The sequence below is a fragment of the Hyperolius riggenbachi genome, chromosome 8 (genome assembly GCF_040937935.1).
Source record: "Hyperolius riggenbachi isolate aHypRig1 chromosome 8, aHypRig1.pri, whole genome shotgun sequence".
In the NCBI taxonomy this organism is placed as follows: domain Eukaryota; kingdom Metazoa; phylum Chordata; class Amphibia; order Anura; family Hyperoliidae; genus Hyperolius; species Hyperolius riggenbachi.
In genome coordinates this window covers 182,999,660-183,013,394 of record NC_090653.1, presented here as the reverse complement: position 1 = coordinate 183,013,394, position 13,735 = coordinate 182,999,660, and positions in this window count along the sequence as shown.

Genomic DNA, 13,735 nt, shown 5'->3' with positions numbered 1-13,735 from the left:
TAGCAAAAGCAATAAAAGTGTGGGTTGAAAATGTCCAAAGAGAAGTTCAGACGTCTGCTTATTCAGATCAAGTTGAGATTGCTTTAGATGGTTTAAGATTGTCAGCTGACTTTCTAGGGTCAGCCAGCGTGGACATTATTAGATGGGCAGCTGACCCTACCTCAAAACAGGCTAAACAGACTAAAATTGCTTACGATGGTAAAAATTTGTTTGGGTCCAAGATGGACGATGCCATTACAAGAGTCACAGGGAAAATCTGGGCTCCTCCCTCAGGATCGGAGATTCTTTAAAAATCGGTTTCCTCAAAACAAAAGACAAACTGGGGGTAATAGATTTAGTGAAGCAAGATCTTACATGCCAGGAAAAGCATTTTGTCGCAACTGGAAAAGACCTCAATCTAATTTTCAAAAAATTTACAGAAATACGTCCTCAACTTCTACTCCAAACCTTGCTAAGTCTTTTTGAAGGATTGCCCGTCCAATTATTTCCGGTGGGGGACAGGCTTTCTCACTTCAAGGAAATTTGGGCGGGGAATGTCTCAGATCAGTGGGTAAAAGACGTAGTCTCTTCAGGTCACAGGTGGCAGTTCAGAAGAGTCCCAACAGATCACTTTGTACAAACAACAATTCCAAGAGAAAAAATAAAACGGGAAACAATGATAGACTATATGTCCAATCTCTTAAAACAAAAAGCTACAGTACAGGTTCCAGATTCCCAAAAAGGTACCGGTTTTTATTCTGCGATCTTTTTGGTAAAAAAGAAGTCTGGAGATCTAAGACCTGTTTTAGACCTGAAAAAAACTAAACAAATTTGTATTTCTTCCAAAGTTCAAAATGGAAAGTCTGCAATCCATTCTCTTGGCAATCCAACCAGGGGATTGGATGTGTTCTGTGGATCTTAAGGACGCGTACTTCCATGTACCCGTACATCCGACGTTTCACAAGAATTTACGTTTCGCAGTAGGAGATCTTCATCTTCAATTCGTTTGTCTTCCGTTCGGTCTCTCCACAAGTCCAAGAACGTTTTCAAAAGTGTTGCTCGCGGTTATAGCCTATGTACGGGTACAGGGAGTGCGCGTCCTTTACTATTTAGACGACATAATACTCCTAGCCCACTCGAAAGAAGTTCTACTAGAACACAGAGAGATTCTCATAGGCACTCTGCAAAGATTTGGTTGGACAATAAGTTTCCAAAAAAGCCAGTTGTCTCCGACTCATCAGATGACATTTCTGGGTGCTTCTCTGAACACAATCAAATCTCTACCTCAAGAGAAAGTTGTTTCTCTGCAAACGAAAGTCAATAAATTGCAGTTAGTAAGATCGGTTTCAGCGAAAGTTTGCATGCAGGTCCTAGGTCTCATGTCCTCAACTTTTCTTATTGTGAAGTGGGCTCACTGGAATGTTAGACCGCTTCAGATATCTTTCCTGAATCAATGGGACAAGCAGAGCATGACTCAGGAAATGTATTTGTCAAAAACTGTAAGATCCTCCCTAGGTTGGTGGCTGTCGACAAACAACCTATTAAACTGTCATTCCATTCAACAACCAAGGTGGCAAGTGTTAACAATGGATGCCAGCATGACAGGATAGGGAGCGACATATCAGGAGTTTTTCACCCAAGGTCTTTGGGATTTTCCAGCACAAGAAATGGTTTCCAACATCTTAGAGCTAAAAGCTGTCCTCCATGCTTTATGTCACTTTCTCCCACAGCAAAAAAGGGAAGTCGGTACTGTGCAGAGTGGACAATGTGTCGACAGTGTCTTACATCAAAAAACAAGGGGGTACCCACAGCAAATCCTTGCTGAGAGAACTCTGCCCGATAATGGATTTAGCTCAACGTTTTCTTCAAAACTTATCAGTGGTATACATTCCAGGGAGTCAGAATGTTCAGGTGGATTATTGATCACGGAATCCGATAGACAACAACGAATGGGCACTTCATCCAGAGGCATTCAGGTACATAGTGAAGACTTGGGGTGTTCCGGAGGTGGATCTATTTGCCTCTGCAAGCAATCACAAGCTTCCTCTATACTTTTCAAGGCTCAAAGATCACAAAGTATTAGCAGTGGATGCGCTACTCCAGCCATGGACTTTCACGATTGCGTATGCTTATCCTCCAGTTCCGCTGATTGCCACATTTTTTCTCAAATTAAGAACTCAGAAAATAACAGTATTAACAGCTCTACCATATTGGCCAAAGAGGCCTTGGTTTCCTCTCCTGTTGCAAATGAGTTCTCGGAGTCTGCTTCACTTGCCGAACCTACCGAATCTTCTGTCTCAGGGTTGCATAGTTCATCAAAATCCTGTCCGGTTGAACCTGATGGCATTTGAAAGGTCTAGGCTTCTAGCTTCAGGTTGTTCTATGGAAGTAGTAAAAACTTTACTTAAATCTAAAAAACCTACCACTATCACATCTTATAATAGAGTTTGGGAAGCCTTCAAAACCTTTGCTGTATAATCTGATTTTTCATTCAAAGATTTCTCTGTTTGTCATCTGCCATCTTTTTTACAAAAAGGTCTCTGTAACGATCGGTGTCAGCACGCAGAGAGAATCTGATTATTGGCGATCTGTAGTATCACCAAGAATACAGATATATACCCGATTATTGATGAATTGATGATCTGCAGTATCACCGATAATCCGATATATTGCTAACCTCTGGACACCAGCAAAAGAACACAATAAAGACAGTAATATATCACGGAAGTGTGGAAATATCCACCACACGGCAATTCCTCAGAGGTGTGGTTACCTCTGAATGGGAACCCCATGAGTGAGATCCTCTAACCAGGCAGAGTGAGGAATCTCGACCCCTAGCAGTAATTGTCTGCTTGGGGCAGGCGTCTCGGAGAGGCAAGCCTCAGAGATAACCCTCCAGTGGGAGACATTCCACTGAAGGGAGAAAGGTCAGACAGGCAAGAGTTCAGCAACAGAGATGACGGCAGCAGTACAGGAACGGAAGGCAGAAGAGCAATCAGAAATCAGGCAGAGGTCAGCAACAAGAATCAGATAGGCAAAGGTACAATAATGTAGAGCGAGAGAGTAGTCAAGGATAGCCGAGGTTAAAACACAGATACAATATCAAAATACAATCCTAACTAAGGTGTGAAGTCCTTAGTATCAACACCAGGGCACTGAGTTAAGGTCTGAGCGCTAACACAACAGTGTATTCACGACAGCAGACAAGGAGCAACTGACAGACAGCTCCTTTTACATAGTTACATAGTTGCATAGTTATTTTGGTTGAAAAAAGACATACGTCCATCGAGTTCAACCAGTATAAAGTACAACACCAGCCTGCTCCCTCACATATCCCTGTTGATCCAGAGGAAGGCGAAAGAACCCTTACAAGGCATGGTCCAATTAGCCCCTAAAGGGAAAAATTCCTTCCCGACTCCAGATGGCAATCAGATAAAATCCCTGGATCAACATCATTAGGCATTACCTAGTAATTGTAGCCATGGATGTCTTTCAACGCAAGGAAAGCATCTAAGCCCCCTTTAAATGCAGGTATAGAGTTTGCCATAACGACTTCCTGTGGCAATGCATTCCACATCTTAATCACTAACTGTAAAGAACCCTTTCCTAAATAAATGGCTAAAACGTTTTTCCTCCATGCGCAAATCATGTCCTCTAGTCCTTTGAGAAGGCCTAGGGACAAAAAGCTCATCCGCCAAGCTATTATATTGCCCTCTGATGTATTTATACATGTTAATTAGATCCCCTCTAAGGCGTCCTTCTCCAAGTTTGATGTCCCCAACTGTATCCCATTTATTGTGTATGGTGCTAGACCATTAGTACGTCCAAAATGCATGACCTTACATTTGTCAACATTGAATTTCATCTGCCATGTATGTGCCCATATAGCCATCCTATCCAGATCCTGTTGCAATATGACACTATCTTCCTGAGAGTTGATGATTCTGCACAATTTTGTATCATCTGCAAAAATAGCAACATTGCTCACTACTGCATCTACTAGGTCATTAATAAATAAATTGAAGAGCACTGGACCCAGAACAGACCCCTGTGGGACCACACTGCTAACAGTCTCCCATTTTGAGTACGATCCATTGACCACAACTCTTTGTTTTCTGTCCATTAGCCAGTTCCCTATCCATGAACACAGACTCTTCCCCAGTCCTTGCATCCTCAACTTTTGCACCAGACTTTTGTGGGGAACAGTGTCGAAGGCCTTTGCAAAGTCCAAGTATATCACATCTACAGCATTCCCAATATCCATATTAGCATTCACTACCTCATAAAAGCTGAGCATGTTAGTCAAACAGGACCTGTCTTTAGTAAACCCATGTTGATGCTGAGAAATAAGATTATTTTCTACTGTGAAGTCATGTATAGTATCTCTTAGTAACCCCTCAAATAGTTTGCATACAACTGATGTTAAGCTTACAGGTCTATAATTTCCTGGATCTGATTTTTTGCCCTTCTTAAATAATGGGAAAATGTGGGCTGTACACCAATCCACTGGGACTCTGCCAGTTGCAAGAGAGTCACAAAAGATAAGATAAAGGGGTTTATCTATAACTGAACTTAATTCCCTTAGGACCCGAGGATGCATGCCATCCGGGCCAGGTGCCTTGTCTATATTTAATTTATTTAGTCTTGCCTTCACTTCTTCCTGCGTTAAGTATTTAATATTACAGTTAGAAGATTGAGACTCTTCCGCCTCTGTAGTTTGCAACAGTGCTGTTTCTTTTGTGAAGACAGAAGCAAAGAAAGCATTTAATAACTCTGTCTTACCTTGGTCATCCACCATTGAGTTCCCACCCTCATCCTTTAGGAGTCCTATACAGTCAACCTTTCTTTTTTTAGAGTTAATGTACTTGTAAAACTTTTTTGGGTTAGATTTGATATCCTTAGCGATTTGTTTTTCAGCTTCAATCTTTGCCTGCCTAATTTCTTTTTTACAATTTTTATTGCACTCCTTATAATTGCTTAGTGCAGCCTCGGTCCCCTCCTGTTTTAAGACCTTATAGGCATTATTTTTCCTCTTCATTTTATCTTTAACCTTTCTATTCATCCATAGAGGCCTTTTTTTATTCCTAGACATTTTGTTTCCATATGGAATATACATACTACAGTATTGATTGAGTATAAGTTTAAAAGCTTGCCATTTCCCTTCAGTGTCTTCCCCTTGTAGTACATTATCCCAGTTCACCAAACTTAGTGCCTGCCTAAGTTGATTGAACTTTGCTTTTCTAAAATTCATAGTTTTAATGGTCCCGCTGCCCCGTGGCCTATCAGTCACCAGATCAAACGTTATCATGTTGTGATCACTATTTCCCAAGTGTTCTTGAACCTGCACATTTGATACATTATCTGGTCTATTAGAAATGATCAGATCCAGTAACGCATTCCCCCTAGTTGGTTCAGTTGGGATCAGTTGAAAAGGGCTCCTGAACTGCCTGTATGAAAAGGGCGCCTCCATAGACATCAATGTTATTTCTGCAAATATGGGCTACAAGGTGGTGAAAAGGGCTCCGGAGTTTTGATATAGGCTACAAGCGGGCGCCCTTTTGTAGCCCATATTTTTTTTTTAAGGCTACAAGGTTTTTGGCTACAGTAGGGCACCCCTTTGTATCCCATGTTTTTTATTCAGCTACAAGTTTTTCGGCTACAAAAGGGCACCCCTTTGTAGCCCATATTTTTTATTCAGCTACAAGGTTTTAGGCTACAAGGTTTTTGATTCTGCTACAAAAGGGCCCCCTTTTATAACCGAGATTTTTGATTTGAGGGAGGTTAGGATTAGGCATCACAAGGGGGCGGCGGGGGTCTTAGGGTTAGGTACCTCCTAGGGGATTAGGGTCAGGCACCATCGGGGGAGGGTTCTGTGTGAGAGTAGGGAGCAGTTAGGTCATAATAATCACTTTTCTTAGCTATATCTAGAGCCCTTTTATAACCCAACAAATTTTGCCTAATAAACTAAAACTAGCTTTTTCGGCTACACCAGGTGCCCCTTGTAGCCGAATTAGGCATATATGGGCTACATCAGGCGCCCTTTGTAGCCAAAGTTGGCATATATGGGCTACACCATGCGCCCTTTGTAGCCGAAGTTGGCATATGGGCTACACCAGGCGCCCTTTGTAGCCGAAGTTGGCATATATGGGCTACACCATGTGCCCTTTGTAGCCGAAGTTGGCATATGGGCTACACCAGGTGCCCTTTTTGTAGCCGAATTTGGTATATATGGGCTACACCAGGAGCCCTTTTTTACAGGAGCCCTTTTCAAATAGACCCGGTTCAGTTACCATTTGAGTCAAGTAATTGTCCTGTAGTGCTGCCAGAAATCTGCTGCTTTTACCAGAATGGGTAGCCTCAATACTCCAGTCAATGTCTGGAAAGTTGAAGTCGCCCATAATTATGACCTCATTTTTACTTGCAGCTTTTTCAATCTGCTGTAGTAATTGCAGTTCTGCAGCTTCATTAATAAGAGGTGGCCTGTAGCATATCCCAATAAGCAATTGGCAACTTTTATTTCCACCATGAATATTTACCCAAACGGACTCCACATCTTCGCAATCTTCCTCCATCTCATCGTTGAGGACAGCTGTAAGAGAATTCTTAACAAAGAGACAAACCCCTCCACCTTTTTTCCCTGTTCTATCCCTCCTAAACACATTGTATCCTTTTAAATTAGCTATCCAGTCATGGCTTTCATCCATCCATGTCTCGGTTATTCCCACAATGTCATAGCCTTTGTCATTCAGAATGAACTCTAGTTCGTCTATTTTATTTGCAAGGCTCCGAGCATTGGTTACCATGCACTTTATATTTTTACCACCACATTTACCAATTTTGTTTACATGAAATGGGTTACTTGAATTTTTACCAACCTCCTTAATCTTTACACTGTCCCCACCAACCTCTCCACCCTCCATAATGATAGGTTCCCACTGTCTTTTTACCTCATCTTGTCTACGTATTGAGACTTTATCCTCCCGCCTCCCCCCAGATCCTAGTTTAAAATCTCCTCCAACCGTTTAGCCATCTTCTCCCCCAATGCAGCTGCACCCTCCCCATTAAGGTGCAGCCCATCCCTGTTGTAGAACCTGTAGCCGACTGCAAAGTCTGCCCAGTTCTCCAGGAACCCAAACCCTTCCTTCCTACACCAATTTCTCAGCCACTTATTTAACTCCCTAAGCTCCCTCTGTCTCTCAGATGTAGCACGTGGCACTGGCAGTATTTCAGAAAACACCACCTTGGAGGTCCTTGCTTTAAGTTTATCTCCAAGTACCTGAAAATCATTTTTGAGGACCTTCCATCTCCTACTAACTTTGTCATTGGTGCCAATGTGTACCATGACAGCCGGGTCTTCCCCAGCCCCACCCAGTAATCTGTCAATTCTTTCCGCTACATGCCGAACCCGAGCACCCGGGAGGCAACAGACTGTACGGCATTCACGGTTTCTTCGACAGATTACCCTATCTGTGCGCCTAATAATTGAATCCCCTACCACCAGTACCTGTCTAGCCTTAGCTGCACTCCTATTCCCTTTCTCGTTACAGCAGTCTGCCCCTTGGTTGCTAAGGAGCACATCCTGCTGCAGCATTGCTACTCCTGAATCATCCTCCCCAATATTACGCAAACAAGCATACTTATTAGTGAGGGACAACTCGGGATTAGCCTCCCTGCCACTTGTTCCCCTACCCCTTCTAACTGTGACCCAACTAGCGGCTGCCTCTGCTTCTTGGTCCGGCTGTACTCCACCCTCCTCATCTTCAATGGTTCCATCCAGTGTCTGGATCGTGAAATCCAAGCTCTTCTCCATGTTGTGTATGCGTCTCAGTGTTGCGAGATGCTTATTTAGCTCTGCGACTTCCGCCTCTAACTGAGCAACACGCACACACCCAGGGCAACAGTAAACACCCTCAATCCGCTGATCAAAGCATGCATACATGTTACAGGATGTACACTGTACAGCATAGTCCAAAATGATGACTTTTGTGTGGGGAAAAATTATTTAAAGTAAACTGTGGCGGTAAAAGATGAAACGGGAGAGTGAGTGTAGCTGGGGAGGAGGAAAGGGAGAGTAAGTGAAGTTGGGGAGTGAGGGGAGGAGGGGGGGAAGGAGGGGGAGGGGGGAGGAGGGGGTGTGAGGGGAGGGGAGGAGGAGGGGCGGGAGGGGTGGAGGAGTGGAGGTGGAGTAAGTGAAGTTGGGGTGGAGTCCTCAAAATTTAAAGACTACACCACAACGTGCCTAGCACATTCTAACCAATGCAAAAAAACGCAATATTGGTTGAAGGTTTTTTTTTTTTTTTTTTAGTATGTTAGTATGCTGGGGAATGCTCTAGCAGCGTCCCCCAGCCGCCCAGCCAATCCCCAGCACTGCTGGAGTCAGCTGACCAGCCTGGTCAGCTGACTCCCCTTCGGGAACGATAAAGTTCCTGTCTCCTCGCGCGTTACTCTGAGCCACTGAGCCGGCGAGAGGGCGGGGAACCTTCTGGGCAGCAAGCGTGCAATGAAGTCCGTTGGACTTACGGACTCCGCTACCTGCCCCATTTCCCCCGCCGGCAGCAGAGCGGAATCCCCCTGGAATGAGGAGTCCACCGCCACGTGTGTTCCAGCGGCGGCTCCGTCATCCCTTACAGTCTCACGTTAGGTTTAGCCTACTCGACTTTGAAGAGACACGTTTCAGCCATATCTTCAGTATCTGGGATTCAATGGGCATTGGATCCTTTAATTAAACAGTTTTTTAAAGCAACAATAAGATTACGTCCTCCTATTAACCATTTCAGCCCGCAGGGATTTTTCACCTTATGCATCGGAGCAATTTTCACCTCCCATTCATTTCTCTAATAACTTTATCACTACTTATCACAATTTATTGATCTATATCTTGTTTTTTCCGCCACTAATTAGGCTTTCTGTGGATGGTACATTTTGCTAAGAGCCACTTTACTGTAAATGCATTTTAACAGGATTAATAAGAAAAAAATTGAAAAAATGCATTATTTCTCAGTTTTCGGCCATTATAGCTTTAAAATAATCCATGGTACCATAATTAAAATCTATGTATTTTATTTGCCCGTATGTCTCGGTTATTATACCATTTAAATTTTGTCCCTATCACAATGTATGGCACCAATATTTTATTTGGAAATAAAGGTGCATTGTTTCTGTTTTGCGTCCATCACTATTTACAAGCTAATAATTTAAAAAATGTTTGTAGTATAACCCCTTCATATGCATATTTAAAAAGTTCAGACCCTTAGGTAACTATTTATGTCTCTTTTTTTTTTTATTGTAATTTTTTTCCCATTAAATTGTTTATTTGGTTAACATTTTGGTGTGGGACTGTAACGTTCGGTGTAACACAGAGAGGATCTGATTACCGGTGAACTGCAGTATCACCGATAATCAGATATATCTACTAACCTCTGGACACCTCAGATAACAAGTGAGTGTTAGATGCAACAGTATACTTTGGGTACTGCACAGAAGTATGTTCCTTCCGATGGCCTAGACTCTCCCGGGGGAGGAGCTAGGCTGAGAGTAGGAAGGACAGAGCGTGAGTGACACCAGAGAGAGAGGGTGTCACTAACAGATCTGGGAACTGCCTGTAACAGTAAGGCCAGTTCTCGAGGTCGGCAAGCCAGGTCGTTAACACACAGACAGATAAGGTACAGATTCAGGAGACAGATACGGAATCCAATAAACAGGCAGGGTTTGGCAACGGAGTATCAGAATAGCAAGGTACAGAATCAGGAGGCAAATACAGAGTCCAGGAACGAGCAGAGTTTGGCAACAGGATATCAGAAATAGCAAGGTACAGAATCAGAGTTCAGAGGAATAGTCAGGCAGGCAGAAGGTCATAACAAATAATACAGTTCAATATTCCTGACGCTAAGGTGTGAGTTCCTTTATCATCAACACCTTTGGAAAATATGCTAGAACACAGATACAGACAAGGTCTGAGTGCTACCACATAGTGATCGCAATGGCAGACACCAGAGAAATGGCCAGCACCCAGTATATATACTATAGCGCTCACCAACGCCACCCCTAAGTGCTGGACGAATGGAAGGCGGTGAAAATGTCAGCTGACCCGCTTGGTCAGCTGACTCTCCTCTGGCTGTCATATAAGCTCTGCCTCTCAGCGCGCGCGTGCGTCCTTTTGAACCTGTGTGGACTAGCAGTCCCAGCCACACCAGACATGTCTTGCAATGTATCCGCTGATTCAGGCGCGGGGGCCGCCACCCCGCTCTCCAAGCAAGCGGCGGCTTCCCCGCGTCGAACCACAATGTCAGTAGTATTGCTATGCGCGCAATCCGCTGCATCCAACGCGGACTTCACCGCTCTGCCCATGCGGCATGCGGCGGTTTCTTCGCGTTGTGCCGCCATGTTAGACGCGGAAACAGCCGCCTCACTCTGAGCCCTTGTGAGGGCTTTTCTGCGTTTCCTAACAGGGAGCAGCTAAGCAAAAAAAAAAATGTGTAACTTACATGTGGTTGAACAGTGAGGAAAACGCCAGCGCATACCACTAAGGCTGCATCTGAAATGACCACCAGCTCAGTGTGCAGCACCTAAATAGATTTTCTGCACACTTCGCATCCAATTCAGATGCAAATCATATGCAAATCTTCTACTACTTATCATGCAAACAGGAAACTCAGGAGGAGGGGCTGGGAGCAGCTAACCTGACAGTTACATAGTTACAAAGTTAAGGAAAGGTGGGGGGAAAGGCAACGCATCCCTAAACACATGTTGCAATTGAATGGTTAATCGCACAGGCATACACCGCCTCTGCCAGACTGAAAAATGCATGCCCTGCATCCAAGGCAAGTGCTAACATTTATTAAACTAAGAGGAACTTTAGCTTCCAATATGGTTTGCATGCAAAGTATATTATACTAGACACTTGCGCCACGGTGAGGCAAACCTCTGAGCAAGTGACCTAACCTAAATTTAAAACCTTGGGAGCAGCTAAGCAAAAAAAAGTGTAACTTACATTTGGTTGAACAGCGAGGAGAATGCCAGCGCATACCACTAAGGCTGCATCTGAAATGACCAACAGCTCAGTGTGCAGCACCTAACTAGATTTTCTGCACACTTCGCATTCAATTCAGATGCAAATCATATGCAACTCTGCTACTACTTATCATGCAAACAGGAAACTCAGGAGGAGGGTCTGGGAGCAGCTAACCTGACAGTTGCATAGTTACAAAGTTAAGGAAAGGTGGGGGGAAAGGCTGCGCATCCCTAAACACATATTGCAATTGAATGGTTAATCGCACAGGCATACACCGCCTCTGCCAGACTGAAAAATGCATGCCCTGCATCCAAGACAAGTGCTAACATTTATTAAACTAGGAGGAACTTTAGCTTCCAATATGGTTTGCATGCAAAGTATATTATACTAGACACTTGCGCCACGGTGAGGCAGCCTTTCCCCCTACCTTTCCTTAACTTTGTAACTATGTAACTGTCAGGTTAGCTGCTTCCATCCCCTCCTCCTGAGTTTCCTGTTTGCATGATAATTAGTAGCAGATTTGCATATGATTTGCATCTGAATTGAATGCGAAGTGTGCAGAAAATCTATTTAGGTGCTGCACACTGAGCTGGTGGTCATTTCAGATGCAGCCTTAGTGGTATGCGCTGGCGTTCTCCTCGCTGTTCAACCAAATGTAAGTTACACATTTTTTTTTGTGCTTAGCTGCTCCCAAGGTTTTAAATTTAGGTTAGGTCACTTGCCCGGAGGTTTGCCTCCGGGCAAGTGTCTAGTATAATATACTTTGCATGCAAACCATATTGGAAGCTAAAGTTCCTCCTAGCTTAATAAATGTTAGCACTTGTCTTGGATACAGGGCATGCATTTTTCAGTCTGGCAGAGGCGGTGTATGCCTGTGCGATTAACCATTCAATTGCAACATGTATTTAAGGATGCGCAGCCTTTCCCCCCACTTTCCTTAACTCAGGATAAAATTAGATCGTAGTATTTTCATATGAAATGGCACCTTTTTCGCGCACAGTGCGCAGGACCGCATCTCGGTCTTGGTAATTTAAAAAAGTTTAAAAATAAAAGTACGTGGAGGCTGACCTGGTGCTGGAAGTTTGGGGGATATCCTGTGGGCCCGTTTAACCACAAATACATGAGAAAAGATTTCCTCCTCGAAGAGGGACTTCAGCAAATCCTCCGTGAACTGCTCCGGGGTGTTGCCTTCAGCCTTTTCAGGTAGGCCTACGATTCTTACGTTAGAGCGCCTTTGGCGGTTCTCGTGGCCTTCCTGCTGATCCATCGTGGATTTAACGTTTTTCTGGGCCAGGCCTATTTCTTTATGCAGCGGGCGTACCGAGTGTTCAAGGTTGCTGATGCGCTTCTCGGATTCACTCACGCGGTCTTTCAGAGTGCCCAGGTCCTGCCACAGGAATGTAACATCCGCCCGAACTGAACCTAGCGTGGTGGTGATAGCAGCTAAGCTGGCTTGGGCAGGCGTAAGGACCTGTGCCAGAGTGGGTGTAAGCTGCTCAGGTTCCCGGAGAGTCCGGGTTTCCCTCGTCAAGGGCCGGAGATGGCGGCGCCTCAGCGCCACCTTGGGTCCCGCGGCGGAATTTTTAAAGCTTGGCAGCGGTGGTAGAGATCCGAGGAGTCGTCATATCTTAGAGTGTCAGGTTAGGTATGGGATTAGCAGCTTTGGGGGAAAGTTAGGAGAGGTAAATTGCAGTCAGGATGGCTGAAAAAGGCTTGCTGGGTGGGAGCTCGCTTAGCACACGTCCTCACGCCATGAGCTTGCGGCCACGCCCCAAAATCAACAGCCTTATTATCTTGGGTGTGCCCCCCCCCCCCGACACACTCATATAGCCAGTGGCCATTGCTTCATTGTGATACGCAAGCCCTTCACCGCGGCAAGGTAACGATCACGAAGGGGCAGGGCCGGCCTTAGGTTTCACTGCACCCTGAGTGAAAGCAGGTTTTGGTGCCCCCCCATCCTCTTTGCATGCGTACACACATATGCACGCACACACACAGGTCCATGTATAGCACCAACAATTTGCAACGCTCGTTATAGTTGTGGTGCGTCCCTCCCCCAAAAATTCCCTCAGACTCAGTATAGGTAGGTAGGTAGGTAGCCAGGTATAGGTGCCCTCAGTGTAGGTAGCCAAGCATAGGTAGTATAGTTGCCACAGTAAAAGTAGCTAGTATAGTAGCCCTCAGTATAGGTAGTATAGTTGCCCCAGTATAGGTAGCTAGTATAGTTGCCTCCAGTGTAAGTAGCATAGTTGTCCCCATATAGGTAGCATAGTTGCCCCCAGTGTAGGTAGTATGCCCCCAGTGTAGGTAGTATGCCCCCAGTGTAGATAGTATGCCCCCAGTATTGATAGAATGCCCCAAGTTTAGGTAGTATGCCCCAAGTGTAGGTACTACTATGCCCCAGTATAGATAGAATGCCCGCAGTGTAGGTAGTATGCCCCCAGTGTAGGTAGTATGCCCCCAGTATAGGTAGAATGCCCCCAGTGTAGGTAGGATGCCCCCCGTCAATCATCCCGCCCATTATGCGGCAGCGGGCCGGGCAGAGACTGACTCACCTGACTTCTACGTTCCAGCGCCGACATCACTCTTCTCTCCGCCCGTCCGCTCCATCTGTAGTTAGAGCGGGGCTACAAGAAAATTTCCGCCAATTGTCCGCATTTGTGGACATCGGTGACCATGTTCTTGTAGTCCTGTTCTAATTACAGACGGAGAGGACGCAGGGACTCAGGAGAGACAGCAGGGCGG